Source organism: Rhineura floridana, chromosome 3 (assembly GCF_030035675.1).
Source record: "Rhineura floridana isolate rRhiFlo1 chromosome 3, rRhiFlo1.hap2, whole genome shotgun sequence".
Lineage (NCBI taxonomy): Eukaryota > Metazoa > Chordata > Lepidosauria > Squamata > Rhineuridae > Rhineura > Rhineura floridana.
In genome coordinates, this window is record NC_084482.1 from 217,204,065 (window position 1) to 217,220,437 (window position 16,373).

Sequence of the window (16,373 nt, forward strand, 5' to 3'; positions counted from 1 at the left end):
GTCATAAAATCATAAAAAATAAGTAACTGGGGTGCCCACCCCAAATCTGCTCTGGACCAGGACAAATCATACCTCCCAGGAAAGGGGAGGGTGTTTTCTCTAACATACCAGTGTATATAAAAAAATAAGGAACTGGGTGTCCACAAGAAAAACCATTCCAGGCAGGATGCAGTGGCATCTCCCAGAGGACACTATCTGCTTTGCTCAAGTGATTGATTTTTCATAGCCCACAGCAGATTTTGCAGTGGTCACCACAAATTACATATTTCCCCCTATTTCCTCTTCATTATTTTAGCTGGGAACGACTTGCATCTCATAGAATACACCCTCCCTTTTCCTGGGGTGTATGATTTGTCAAATGTCCACACAGCCATGAAGCTCCCTGGGTGACCTTGGGCCAGTCGCTGCCTTTCAGCCTCAGATGAAGGCAATGGGAAACCACCTCTGAATACCATTTACCATGAAAACCCTGTTCATGGGGTCGCCATAAGTCGGAATCGACTTCAAGGCAGTCCATTTGCATTTCATTAGAGCTATGAGTGGGCAGTTTTATTTCCCAGCTGTGGGTGATCAGAGGCCCACCCTAACACCACCTTGTCAGTAGAAGCCAGGCAAGGTCATAAAGTCTGGGAAGTTTTAGGGAGGATGTTTCATTTGGCCAGTGACTGATGGCCCTTTTTTTCATGAAGAAATTTCCCAATTCGTTAATTGGGTCCGGCCTGTTGCTGGGGAGTTTGCTATAAGTATGGCGCTCAAACTTTAGCTTTCGTTCCTCTCCTGGGTCCCATCATGCCTGTCTGACGTTGCCTGCTGAGGTTCCATTTTGCATCAACTCTCCTGCCTGTTCCTCTCTCTGAGGAAAGGGGGGGGGCTGCACAACTGTCTACCTGGATGTAAGTATAGACTAGGCTAGATAGCTTTCTTCTTTTCTGTTGTGACTGAACTCCCTATGTTTTACCTTGCCCCTTTTGGGTGCTGATATTAAGGAACTATCTTGCTTCTGTAACTTCGCACCTCTTTTATTCTTTAATACAGTTATTTCTATTTACCAGTGTGTGTTCATTCAGGAGAGGGTTGGCTCTGAACTGGTACCTTGGCCACTGACTGCAACTGCTGTGTGAATTGGGTATTTTGCCTAAAGCCCCCCTCCATCACACAAAGTATGATAACCTCAGTTTCATCATTTAAGCTTCTAGTGATAGTTCTGGGTTTAATTTGTTCTAACACCCAGTTATTTGTCTTTTTCGCTATCCATGGTTCCCGCAAAGCTATCCTCCAGCACCACATTTCAAATGAGTTGATTTTACTTTTCACTGTCCAACTTTCAAATCCATACATAGAGATAGAGAATACCATGGTGTGAAAGATCTTAACTTTGGTGTTCTATGATACATCTTTGCATTTGAGGATCTTTTCTCAAAGCTACACTAAACAGTTCAAGACTTCTTCTGATTATTATCTCTAGTTTGGTTAATGACTGTGCCAAGGTATTGATAATCCTTGACAAGTTCAGTGTCTTCGTTGCCAACTTTGAAGTTACATAAATCTTATATTGTCATTAGTCTTCTTTACATTCAGCTGTAATCCTGGTTTTGTGCTTTCCTCTTTAACTTTCATCAGCATTCGTTTCAAATCATTGCTGGTTTCTGCTAGTGGTATCGTATCGTCTGTATATTTTCAATTATTGATATTTCTCCCTCCAATTTTCACACCTCCTTCATCTTGGTCCAACTCCACTTTCCGCATAAATTCTTCATATAGATTAAAGAAATATGGTGATAAAATACACTCCTGTCTCACACCCTTTCCGACGAGGAACCAATCGGTTTCTCCATATTCTCTCCTTGCAATAGCCTCTTGTTCAGAGTATAGGTTGTGCATGAGGACAATCGGATGCTGTGGCACCCCCATTTGTTTTAAAACATTCCATCCTTTTTCATAATCTACACAGACAAAGCCTTTGCTATAATCTATAAAGCACAGTGTGATTACCTTCTGAAATTCCTTGCTCCGTTCCATTATCCAGCTTATGTTTGCAATACGATCTGTGGTACCTCTTCCCTTTCTAAAACCAGCCTGGACATCTGGCACTTCTCGCTCCATATATGGTGAGAGCCTTTGTTGTAGAATCTTGAGCATTACTTTACTTGCATGGGATATTAAGGCAATCCTTCGATAACTACTGCATTCTCTGGGATCCCCTTTCTTTGCAGTTGGGATGTATATTGAACGCTTCCAGTCTGTGGACTATTGTTTTGTTTTCCATATTTGTTGACAAAGTTTTGTCAAACTTTGGACAGATTCAGTCTCAGTAGCTTGTAGGAACTCTGTTGGTATGCCATCTATTCCTGGTGATTTGTTTCTTCCAAGTATTTTAAGAGCAGCGTTCACCTCACATTCTAAAATTTCTGGTTTTCATCATAGGGTTCCTACATGAATGAATCTGTCATCCTTGCATCTCTTTTACAGTGTTCTTCAATGTATTGCTTCCTTTTATTTTATCTCAGTCAGTCAGTGTGTTCCCCTGTTGCGTATTCAACATCCCTACTTTTGGTCTAAATTTCCCTTTAATTTCTTCTTGACATCTGCATAAGATCTCTCAATTTGCTCTTCTTCTGTGTTTGCTCTTGGAGCATAGACTTAGGTGATGGTTATGTTGATAGGTTTCCCATTAAATCTCACTGATATCACTCACTCAGACTTCGCATTACAGCTCCTAATGGCTTCTCCTACATCACTTCTCACTATTAAAGCAACCCGGTTTCTTTTTAATTTATCATTTCCTGCTTAAAATATTTTGTACTTGTCTAAAAATGTCCCATTCCCATCCATTTTATTTCACTCACGCCAACTATTGTAATGTTGATGCGTTCAATTTCTTGCTTGATAATTTCTCACTTGGAGGAAGCAGATTATTTAGTTCCATTCCAATCGGACTTCAGGACTGGTCATGGAACTGAAACAGCCTTGGTCGCTCTGGTGGATAATTTGATGAGGGCGTTGGATAGGGGAGAACACTCATTCCTCATCCTCCTAGATCTCTCAGCAGCTTTTGATACCGTCGACCACGGTATCCTCCTGGGCCGCCTGGAGGGAATGGGCATTGGAGGCACTGTTCTACGGTGGTTCCGTTCCTATCTCTCTGACAGGCACCAATGGGTGGCATTGGGAGAGGAGTTTTCAGACCCTTGGCCTCTTAATTGTGGTGTGCCACAGGGTTCTATCCTCTCTCCCATGCTATTTAACATCTATGTAAAGCCGCTGGGGGCCATCATCAGGAGATTTGGGCTGCAGTGCCACCAATATGCGGATGACACTCAGTTCTATCTCTCATTTAAGTCCTCACCGGAGTTGGCTGTGGATACTATTTCCAAGAGCCTGTAGTCCGTAAGTGAATGGATGGGAGGAAACAGGCTGAAACTGAACCCCAACAAGACCGAGGTACTGCTTGTGGGAGACAAGAGAAGATTAGGAGATATTGACCTGGTGTTGAATGGGGTAAGATTGCCCCTAAAGGACCAGGTTCGCAGCCTCGGGGTCATTCTTGACTCCTAGCTGTCCATGGAGGCTCAGGTGTCAGCAGTGAGCCGGGCAGCTTGGTATCAATTACATCTGATACAGAGGCTGCGACCCTATCTTCCGGTCCATCTGCTCCCACGGGTAGTGCATGCCCTGGTCTCCTCTCGCTTAGACTACTGTAATGCGCTCTACGTTGGGCTACCCTTGAAGACGGTTCGGAAATTACAACTGGTACAGAATGCGGCGGCATGGCTGATTAAGTACGGTCGCCGCCGGGATCATATCACTCCAGTGCTAGAAGACCTACACTGGCTACCAGTTGTCTACCGAGTCCAATTCAAGGTGTTGGTGTTAACCTTTAAAGCCCTATATGGTTTCGGCCCAGTTTATCTAAAGGAGCGCCTCCAGCATCACCAAATATGCCGCCTGACGAGATCAGACTCACAAGACCTTCTCTCGGTCCCACCAGTGAAAACAGCTAGGCTGGTGCAGACCAGAGAGAGGGCATTCTCGATTGTGGCCCCCACCCTCTGGAACTCTCTCCCATGTGACCTTCACCATGCCCCCTCCCTGGTAGGTTTTCGCCAAGGATTAAAAACGTGGCTGTTTCAGCGGGCATACAGGATTCCTAGGTAATTTTAGTTTATAACGTACAGATGTGGGTGGGTTGATTATTTGAAGATTGATGTGGGAATTGTATTTATATGTTGTATCTTATTTTAATCTATGTACGCCGCCTAGAGTGGCGGTTCATTTGGCCAGATAGGCGGCCTAAAAATAAAATTTTATTATTATTATTATTATTATTACTATTACTTTCCCTAGTTCATGCTTCTCACATCCCATGTTCCTATTATGTACATGGTGCAACTCTGGATTCTCCTTTCACATCTGTGTGCATCAGCCTCTGGGCTTCCTTTTGGCTTTGACCCAGCTGTGTCATTAGTCACAGCACTACTCGTACTTGTCCGTTGTTCTTCCCTAGTAGCTTGCAGAGTTCCCTCTGTCCTGGGGGGGGTCTCGTCTTCCAGCACTATCTCATGTTGCATGCAACAGATGACTAACATTTTGTCAGGGAGGGAGGGGACGTGAGCTGCCCTCTGGGCAGTGCAAAGGGCCATTTTTCTCTCAGACAGGATCCATTCCAGGTTTGTAAATTCCAGCAGTGCATAAGTACTGGGCTGTCCACCTTAAATGGAGGGACAAGAGAGCAGATTTTTGCTACAATTCTCTCTCTCTGCATCTCTTTTCACAACCTGTTACCAAGCACCTACTGCTAAACTAACTCCGTACAAGGCCTTGAGCTTTGGCAGTTAAACTCTGATATCAACAGAGGTCCCAGAAAAACATTTTCAAAGTACAAATCATAATATATTCACAGGATTTCTCCACAGCGTTTTCTCACCTTTCCTTTTCATTCCATCAGGATACATCTGGGGGGCCAAGGCTGAGGGAGAACCATCTGAAGTATCACTGGAAAAAGCTGAGGAGCAAGTGCAGGAGCAGAAACTGAGGAGTCAAGATGGAGCAAAGAAACAAGAGGAGAGACAAACTCACACAGGAGACAAACCTTATAAATGCTTGGAGTGTGGAAAGAGCTTCAGTCGGAGTAGCACCCTTACTTTGCATCACAGAACTCATACAGGGGAGAAACCTTATAAATGCTTGGAATGTGGAAAGAGCTTCAGTCAGAGTGGCCACCTTACTTCGCATCAAAGAACTCACACAGGAGAGAAACCTTATAAATGCTTTGAGTGTGGAAAGAGCTTCAGGTGGAGTAGCCACCTTTCTTTGCATCACAGAACTCATAGAGGGGATAAACCTTATAAATGCTTGGAGTGTGGAAAGAGCTTCAGTCGGAGTAGCCACCTTTCTTTGCATCACAGAACTCATACAGGGGAGAAACCTTATAAATGCTTGGAGTGTGGAAAGAGCTTTAGTCGAAGTAGCACCCTTACTTTGCATCACAGAACTCACACAGGAGACAAACCTTATAAATGCTTGGAGTGTGGAAAGAGCTTCAGTCAGAGTAGCAGCCTTTCTTTGCATCAAAGAACTCACACAGGGGACAAATCTTATAAATGCTTGGAGTGTGGAAAGAACTTTAGTCAGAGTAGCAGCCTTACTTCGCATCAAAGAACTCACACGGGACAAACCTTATAAATGCTTGGAGTGTGGAAAGAGCTTCAGTCGGAGTAGCCACCTTTCTGTGCATCACAGAACTCATACAGGGGAGAAACCTTATAAATGCTTGGAGTGTGGAAAGAACTTTAGTCAGAGTAGCCACCTTTCTTTGCATCACACAACTCATAGAGGGGATAAACCTTATAAATGCTTGGAGTGTGGAAAGAGCTTCAGTCGGAGTAGCCACCTTTCTTTGCATCACAGAACTCATACAGGGGAGAAACCTTATAAATGCTTGGAGTGTGGAAAGAGCTTTAGTCGAAGTAGCACCCTTACTTTGCATCACAGAACTCACACAGGAGACAAACCTTATAAATGCTTGGAGTGTGGAAAGAGCTTCAGTCAGAGTAGCAGCCTTTCTTTGCATCAAAGAACTCACACAGGGGACAAATCTTATAAATGCTTGGAGTGTGGAAAGAACTTTAGTCAGAGTAGCAGCCTTACTTCGCATCAAAGAACTCACACAGGGGACAAATCTTATAAATGCTTGGAGTGTGGAAAGAACTTTAGTCAGAGTAGCAGCCTTACTTCGCATCAAAGAACTCACACAGGGGACAAACCTTATAAATGCTTGGAGTGTGGAAAGAACTTTAGGCAGAGTAGCATCCTTACTTCGCATCAAAGAGCTCACACAGGAGACAAACCTTATAAGTGCTTGGAGTGTGGAAAGACCTTCAGTCGGAGTAGCCACCTTTCTGTGCATCACAGAACTCATACAGGGGAGAAACCTTATAAATGCTTGGAGTGTGAAAAGACCTTCAGTGACAGTAGCTACCTTACTTCACATCAAAGAACTCACACAGGAGACAAACCTTATAAATGCTTGGAGTGTGGAAAGAGCTTCAGGTGGAGTAGCCACCTTTCTTTACATCAGAGAACTCATACAGGGGAGAAACCTTATAAATGCTTGGAGTGTGGAAAGAGCTTCAGTCGGAGTAGCAGCCTTTCTTTGCATCACAGAACTCATATAGGGGAGAAACCTTATAAATGCTTTGAGTGTGGAAAGAGCTTCAGGTTGAGTAGCCACCTTTCTTCGCATCACAGAACTCACACAGGAGACAAACCTTATAAATGCTTGGAGTGTGGAAAGACCTTCAGTCAGAGTAGCAACCTTACTTTGCATCATAGAACTCATACAGGGGAGAGACCTTATAAATGCTTGGAATGTGGAAAGACCTTCAGTGACAGTAGCTCTCTTAGTATGCATCAAAGAACTCACACAGGAGACAAACCTTATAAATGCTTGGAATGTGGAAAGACCTTCAGGTGGAGTAGCACCCTTACAGTACATCAAAGAAAACATACAGGAGACAAACCTTAAAATGCTTGCAATGTGGAAAAGCGCATTAGGTGGAATAGCAACCTTACTTTGCATCACAGAAATCACACAGGGGACAAATCTTATAAATGCTTCAAGTGTGGAAAGAGCTTTATGCAGAGTTCAACTCTTTCTGTGCGTCAAGGGATCCATACAAGGAAGGAAGGCTACGAACAGGATTTTCTGGGCTCAGTACTCTATGCAGATTGGACCCTCTGCTGCACTCCTCAAAAAAAACAATTTTGCATAAAATGTCAAATGCAAATTTGTAGCCTCTTTGGCAGATGTGAGTGGAGTACCAAAAATAATCCAATGGTAACACTCAAATAACACCTGGTATAGCACAGTGGGGAGGAGAGCCTGCTGGGAGTCCAGAGTCTGTGAGTTCAAAACCCCGCTCATGTCTCCTGGGTGTCAAGATCACACCACAGTGAGTGGCTCAGGGGTTACGTGCCCTGCCACCTGTGCAGCCGTGGGCAAGCTGCAGAGTCTCATGGAGCCCAGTTGCCCCCCAGCTGGCAGTTGCGGACAAGGAATGGGCTGGCTTGTGCGGCCATGGTAAGCTGAGCAGGCCCTAGTCATGTGGGGAGGACTAGCCTCAGAGGGAGGCAATGGTAACCCCCCTTTGAATACTGCTTATCCTGAAAACCCTATTCATAGAGTAGCGATCAGTTGGGATATACTTGAAGGCAGTCCACTTCCATTTCAACACTCAAATAATAAGATAATCCAACAGTATATCAACAGGTGAAGCTTTCCCCAAAATTCTATACTATAAAAAGGCAGATATTAATCTGCCTGCCATGTTATTATGTAGCCCCGAGAGTGGCTGTATACTATAGCCAGCATGGAGGTTTCGCATTCCGCAATGTTAAATTGAAAATACCCCCATGCCATTCTGATGCTTCCCATAAGCTCATTTCAAAACAAAACCAGACAAAACTTATAGTCCTGAACTCAGAAACGCTTGCTTAACAAGCCTCTAAATTTTCATGGTGATAAACAAAACAGTTTAAGAGAATAGAGAGTTCAAAGTCTAAAAAGAGAGAAAAAAACCCCAGAGCTATTGTGGACTTTTTTCTCTGAGAGTTATAATCTGTTGAAATTCATTAAAAATCAGCCATGTTCACAGAGTACCTGTAATCCTAATACTGACCTTACCCCATACTCTGACCTTCATCTTCTGCAGTTTAAAAGTTAAAAATTGCCTGGTTGATTTTTAATTAATTTAAGAAATTTTGCCTTGAACTCAGTGATAATGTCGTGCACGCTCAGTAAGAACCAACTGTCAGAATTCTAAAACCTAGACTCACAGCTGGTGGGCTTGGCTAATCAGGGGGCCACACCAACACCAGAACTTGATTTCACGTGAGAAAGTCATGGCTTTCCCCAAAGAATCCTGAGAAGTGTAGTTTGTGAAGGGTGCTGAGAGGAGACTCCTATTTCACTGACAGCTTTAGTGGCCAGACTGGTTTAACAGTCAGCCACTCTGATTGAAGGTCTATGAGGGGAACAGGGTGTCTCCTAGCAACTCTCTGCACCCTTCACTAACTACACTTCCCAGGATTCTTTGAGAGAAGCCATGACGGTTCAAAGTGAAATAAAGCCCGGGTGTGGGTGTGGCCAGGGACGGCTTTGGTTTAAATTTGGGTGGGAGGCTACAAGTGCCTGCTGTAGAATAAAAAGGTGGGGGAAATGCTGAAAAGCAATGATGCTGTTCACAGTGTTTTCCTTTTGGAAAGGAAAAGGACTTCCCTTCTGCCCAGAGCCCGACCACCCAATCTCCTTCCCTCCCATTCCTGCCCTCTTTTTCCTGCTCCCCCAGGTCAGTTTCACCTATCCTAAGCATGATTGCACAGGAGTACATAAGAACATGAGGGGAGAGAGACTCATTTGCCATCAGGGGAGGCTGCTTCCACCTGCCAAGCCCCACCCTCCAGCCTTCAAAAGGGAGCTGCCTCAGGAGAAGGACTATGAGGGGAGAGAGACTCTGTTGCCATCGCGGGAGGCTGTTTCCACCTGCCTTGCCCCACCCTCCAGCCTTCAAAAGGGAGCTGCCTCAGGAGAAGGACTATGAGGGGAGAGAGACTCTGTTGCCATCACGGGAGGCTGTTTCCACCTGCCTTGCCCCACCTTCCAGCATTCAAAAGGGAGCTGCCTCAGGAGGAGGACTATGAGGGGAGAGAGACTCTGTTGCCATCACGGGAGGCTGTTTCCACCTGCCTTGCCCCACCTTCCAGCCTTCAAAAGGGAGTTGCCTCAGGAGAAGGACTATCAGGGGAGAGAGACTCTGTTGCCATCAGGGGAGGCTGCTTCCACCTTGCCCCACCTTCCAGCCTTCAAACGCAGCATCTTTAAGAGGACTTTCTGATCTTTGGGTTGGGTTGTGTGATAGCTTCTACGTTGTTGTTTAGTTTTATTGCTTGTTTTTTGATGTTTATATACTTTTATGTTTAATGTTTATATGCCTTTATTTTGTACGTCGCTCAGAGTGGCTGGGTTTCCAGCCAGATGGGCGACTAATAAATCAAATAAAAAATAATAATGAAAAACATAAGAACGTAAGAAGAGCCTGCTGGATCAGGCCAGTGGCCCATCTAGTCCAGCATCCTGTACTCACAGTGGCCAACCAGGTGCCTGGGGGAAGCCCACAAGCAGGACCCGAGTGCAAGAACACTCACCTCCTGAGGCTTCCGGCAACTGGTTTTCAGAAACATGCTGCCTCTGACTAGGGTGGCAGAGCACAGCCATCACGGCTAGTAGCCATTGATAGCCCTGTCCTCCATGAATTTGTCTAATCTTCTTTTAAACCCATCCCAGCTGGTGGCTTGTTGGAGCAAATTACACAGTTTAACTATGCGCAGAGTAGAGAATTACTTCCTTTTGTCTGTCCTGAATCTTCCAACGTTCAGCTTCTTTGAATGTCCACGAGTTCTCATACTGTGAGAGAGGGAGACAAACTTTTCTGTATCCCCTTTCCAATACCACCCCACTGTAAATCCCACTTAACTCAAAAAGCATGCAAATGATCACGCCTGCCTCCTCCTCCCCTCCCCCTCCTGCCTGCTCCCATCCCCTTCCTTCCCCTTCCTCCTCCCCTACCCCTGCCCTTCCTCCTCCTCCCCTCCCCATCCCCTGTAGTCAGTTTCACCTACACTAAGCATGATTGCAGGGGAGGAAATCCAGTAAGCATACAAATGATCAATCCATTCTCAGGAAACTTGCACAGGATCCCATTTCTTATCTCCTGGATTAAAACACAGAGAAATTCACTAACAGGCAAAAAATCCTTGCGGTTTAAGAACATACCTATAGCTCACATCTTTCTATCAAACTTTATAAAGCAGGGAAATTGGGCAGCTATAGTGAATGCACCAGTTGAGTAGGAGACCTGACCTCCTCTCTGAGATACTGTAGCGCCCTACAAATTTGTAAAAATTTAAACACAATTTGGGTTGGTCTTTCACAGTCCACTCCACTTCCTGTGCAGCTTGGAAGAATTTGGTAACGTGTGCCTCTCAGCATATGGTGAGTGGTGGCCTATTAGTGAATACTGTCTACAGTTTTGTTTACCTGACTGCAAAAATAGCATTCTAGAGGTGGAAGAGGTAGAGAAATGGGCAACCAAAATGCTCAAGTGTCGCAACATTTGGGGATTTTTGCTGTAGAAAAAAAGCTAAGAGGAGACATGATAGAAATGCATGATCGCACCAGACCTTTAAAGCACATTCAACACAAATGTAAGCCACATGGCTTCCCCCAACGAATCCTGGATGATGTCTGCCTCTGAGCATATGATAAGTGGTGGCAACACCTACCATCTGCAAAGATGGAGAACTATTTTTGTATGTTTGTTGGTGTTCTTCTTACTTTGCTTCTTTTCTCTGTTACTACCTTTTCTACAGAGAATCTAACCTAGAAAATTATCTCTCACTATTCATCCTAGAAATCTGTGTCAGATTTATTTTTAATAATTTCAAAGCCTTTTTATTGGTCAATGTCATATGATGGTGAAGACAGCTTTTGGGTCTCAAACTGGAGATTATGTTCTATTTCTATTTTGGGTGTGTGGTTGAAAAAGAAAAACCACGATTCCCAAAAATAGTTGTGAGGACTTTATTTGCTTAGCTGTCGCCAAGGCGAGGATGTCAGGTTCCCACCTGTGGCTACCGCCTTGACCGTCCCACCTCAGGCTCCTGCTCTCAAAATGGTTCTCTCACCGGCTCTAGCAAAGCTCTCTCAAGATCCCACTGCTAGGCAGCACCACCAGACCTTCCTGTTTAACAATATTGCCTTGAGACTGTGCCGTAGTCTCCTGGCTTATTGCTACTTTGTGTCTGGGTGCACTTGCAGGCCACACCCCCCCTGTATCTTTGTGCCTATAAAGAATACAGCCCTGGGTTGCTCTGGATACCTGATGATCTCTTCACCGCTGCCACCATTGATACTGTTTCTCCACCTTGATATATGGCCTGCCCACCCTTCTGGTCTGTGTAACCCAGCCAAGGGTCAGGCATTCTGGTAAACTAAGAAATATTTATTTATATATACAGGAAATAACAAGGTTACTTAGAGAGTGTGGTTTCATACGTTGCGTTACTATTTATGTTTCTAGCCGTCAATAACCTGCCTCACTACACGTCTAATTCAAACCAACCCACAAAAGCCTCCCAAAACCAACTCCAACCCACTAATCATCAACCAACTGAACTCCCACCAACAGAACTCTCTCTCATCTGTCATTCTCTCATTTATACCTTCTGACACTCAAACGCTCAGCCAATCATAACACAACATTCTCCAGCATTCCAGCCTGTGTACTTCCCCCTCTCACGTAGTCTACTTACTATGTATACTCTAATAAACCCGCACTTCCCATATTTACAGTATTATAAATACAGGGGCATCACAAGGACACCATATGACAGCCAAAGAGCAATAAAAATGGAGCACTCAGAGCACGTTGATCAGTACTTACAACTAAAAAACTTGTTCCAAGCAGGCATCACGTGATATCACGAGGGGAAACTTTTACAGGTGGCTCTATGCAACAACAGCTAATAACATGTCTTCCAGCCAACAGTAGCAACCACCCCTTACACGCACATTGACAACAGTTATGGAGAGTTTCAGACCCCGACAACCTTCTTCTCTTAGCTTAATCCCAGACTGTTCCACGTCTCTTCACCTGCTATTTTGGTGGCCTGTCACTTTTTCCTTTGCAGAGACAGAGAGGTTTTTGCTTTTCCAGAGATGGGTGAGCACCCATCAATATAATTTATGCCTTGATATAAAAAAATATTTTTTAAAAAATATATTGTGCTGTACACTCTTTCTATCTTTAAGGCCATTGAAAAAGACATTCTGTGTCGAAATGCATCTGGCTGAACCATCTTGAAAACATCCTCACTACATTAGAATTTGATTTCTCCTACTTATCTTGTTCCATATCAGAAACAATATTCATATTTATATATTGTTCTTGACATATATTTTTGTAAAAAACTTTTTATGTTTGAATTTAGATATATTCTGTTATATTGATGCATTCTTGGTTTATTTTACCTTATTATAATAAATATTTCCAGGATTTATACTGCTACATTCACCTTAATTTTTTATTTTCTATTTTTACCTTTGGTACTCGTTAAGGTCCCATCCTACTTTTTCTCTCAAAGAATCCTGCGAAGTGTAGGGTGCTGAGAGTTGCTAGGAGACTCCCTGTTCCTCTCACAGACCTTCAATCAGAGTGTCTGACGGTTAACCATTCTCTCAGGGGAATAGGAGTCTCCTTTCAGCACCCTTCACAAACTACACTTCCCAGGATTCTTTGAGGGAAGCCATGACTGTCTCAAGTGAAATCAAGTCTGGTGTGGGTGTGGCCCTCTTATTAGCCAAGCCCAGCAGCTGTGAGGCTTTTAGAACACTTGACAGTTGGTCCTTACTGAGCATGCCCCGCGTTGTCATAGGCTTCAAGCCAAATTTTCTTAAATTAATTAAAAATCAACCATGCATTTTTTTAACTTTTAAACTGCAGTAGATGGAGGTCAGAGTATGCGGCAAGGTCAGTATTAGGATTACAGGTACTCTGTGAACATGGCTGATTTTTAATGAATTTCAACAGATTATGAGAACTCTGGCGGAAAAAAGTCCAAAAGGGCTCTGAAGTTTTTCTCTCTCTTTTTAGACTTTGAACACTTGAATCTCTCTGACTGTTTTGTGTATCGCCATGAAAATTGACAGGGTTGTTAAGTAAGCGTTTCTGAGTTCAGAACTATAAGTTTTGTAAGGTTTTGTTTTGAAATGAGCTTATGGGAAGCATCAGAATGGCATGCGGGGTATTTTCCATTTAACATTGCGGAATGTGAAAAATCCATGCTGGTTATAGTATACAGCCACTCTCGTGACTGTATAATGGGGACAAGGAAACATAATCCCATTATAACATATTTTAGCAGATTTTTTATTAGGCCTCCTAGCCATCCGCCTGGATTCGGTAGCCATCCCCACCAATCAAACTCGCTACTCCAGTCAACATAAGCTACTTCTGCTATTTGCTCAGCATGATATATAATGGAGTTGGCATGGGATTCAATCTCTCCAGCTGAACTGTTGATGTGAACAGCATTCGCTCCCAATGATGGCGCAAGTCCCTCCATCCGTAGTGAGCAAACAGTCCAGCGCCATCCTCTTTAGGAGAACTGTTTTCCTTATTTGGGTTTGGGTTGCGGATAGGGTCTTTATAGCCTTAGAGGCCACAGGAAGAGCTTTTTGATCTCATTTGCAAGACTTTCCACTACAGATTGAAGCCTCAATACTCCAGAACCTACAGCGGCCGTGCCAACCAAGGGCAGGAATGACCACCCTATTACTGAGCCTATCATTAAAGGCCTGCGGTTTTCTATGTCCCATTGTGCACAATGGCAAGCAGGTTTTGAGTTCTCTTTTTTCTCTGATTGGTAAGCCTCTCTTTTTCTTGATTCTTCCAACTGGGAGTACCTGAGTGACCCTGACAGCTGGTATAAGGCAGGCAACATAGCAGGAGCCAATCCAATATTTTGGTAATACTTTATAGGCTTCATGTCCAGAACAATAATGTCCTCCTAGAGCTTCCCATGGGCCTTTGTGGAAGGGGGAAGACCATGTTTTCCATGGTTGAACTCACTACCTTTGGTAGTAGGGGCTCGTTATTCCCCGCCAAGGGACACCACCACCTGGATCATGAGGGTTGCTAGTCCCGTTCCGAAAACACGCTCCCCAGTTGTTCAGGTATTTACAGTCCCATGCCTGATGACCACCAGAATTGGTAAAGGCAGAACAATGCATCGTGTTATCAATAGAATAGTTACAAGAAACATGAAAATCATGATAATGTCGGCAGAAAGTGGGATTCTGGGTGTGGTTTTTTCTCCAGTCTCCTTCAAGGGTGAAATGATGTTTGCATTTACTTGCACCAATCTCTATGCCTTCCTTTCCTTTGGTCTGGTTTCCCAAAAAACAGAACTCATCCAATTTTGGCAGAACATACTAAACCCCATGTTGTTGGGCCACAGGTGCTATGTCCCAGGTAGAATTTGCGCTTAACCATTTCCATTCCAAAGGCATAAAATTGGAATTGGTTTTTAATATGTTCTTAAACCTTTTTAAAAATGTTTTTAATCTTAGATTTTTTTTTTAATCATTAATTTTTATTCAAATTTTCAAAGACAAAAAACAAAACAAAACAAAAACAATTAAACAATAAAATAAAATGTCGACTTCCGATTTGTCGCAGATCAGTTATAGGTCTAGAATATATAACAATCCTATCTCTAAAATTATATTATAAAATCACTTTCCTCCAGTAGTTTTCTTAATTAATCATCAAATCTCATAAACATTATTTTATTCTTTCCACAAAAAGTCAAAGAGAGGTTTCAATTCCTTGAAAGATATATCTTTCAATTTTTCTCCAAATAAACATGTCGCTTAATCCATCTAATTCAAATCTGTTAGGCCCAATAATTTCAATAGCCATTCTTCCATTATCTATATTAACTCCATCTTCCATCTTCAATAATCCTGTTAAATCCAGTAATTTCAGTAGCCATTCTTCCGTTATCAATATCCCATAATAATCTTGTTGTCATAGCCATAGTCCAAGTAAACATATCAATTAATCCATCTCGTCAAATCTGTTAAGTCCAATAATTTCCATAACCATTCTTCCATTATCAATATTAATTCCATCTTCCATCTTCAATAGTCCTGTTAACTCCAGTGGTTTCAGTATCCATTCATCCATTATCAGTATCCCATGATGATCTTGCTGTCGTAGCCATAGTCATATAACAAGAGTCCGATGGGAATTTCCCCCATCACAAATATGTCTTTGCCATCAATTCTGAATATGTTGTTGAAATATTGTTGTAAAGTCACATCTCTGCTCTGGGTGCATCTCTGCTCTGTCACATATTTGTAGTTAATTCCATAATTTTTTTCCATGTCAAGCCCCATCACATCATTCCAGTCAAGAATTCTGAATATGTTACTGAAGTATTGCTGCAAAGTCATATCTCTGTTCTTCTTTTTTACAAAATGCACTGGCTCATCTCTTAAGAGTTTCTCCACTGTCACATATCTGTAGCCAACTCCATAGATTTTTTCTATGTCAAACTCCATCACATCATTCCAGTCCAGAAAATTATCCAAGACATTGATAACTTTACCACCAAAATCTTCATTAATTTCTTCAGAGACAACGTTGAATTCCAAACAGTCAACTTTATTTCTAACATCCATAAAATCCAAATCTTTTTCAAATTTCACATTTGTTCCAATCTCCAGGGCTTGTAGCTTCCCTATCCCATCAAACTCCTCTCTCACAGAATCCACTATTTCTTTAAGCTCCTGCGTCATTTTGTTAACTTCAATTTTCATCTCCTGTCTACCCTGTCTCAGGGTTTGTTTCGTTATCTCAATCTCACCCATTATTTTCTGAAACATAATTTCTTCCATGGTCTCAATCACTTTCCTGGTTGTCATTCTTAAAACCACAGAGACAAAAATTATTTCAGCCACAATTGGGTTAATATTTCAGGCTTGCTTGTATCAGTGTAGACAATACAGCCTACCTTATCTCTATGTGTTCAGGAATACAAAACAAACTTAGTTCCCAACAGCAAAACAATTAGTGACGTCGTGAACAAGCAGATTCGTCAAAATGATATAGACCAAAAAGAATCCCCCCCCTCCTCAAAATAGAAATCCCTCTTCCGTTGATATCTTTAGAATGCACCTCCATGACAGCTTTTTGCGATAAAAACAAAGATAAGCTTTTTTGATTTCTTTCCTCCTTAATTTCGTTAGTGAA

The 16,373-nt window shown here is 42.9% G+C and overlaps 1 pseudogene; it reads left to right on the top strand.

The window, feature by feature from the left end:
• LOC133381636 (zinc finger protein 208-like) overlaps positions 1-9,641 on the top strand; it is a 40,982-nt pseudogene extending 31,341 nt beyond the window's left edge.
• The last annotated feature ends 6,732 nt before the right edge of the window (positions 9,642-16,373 follow it).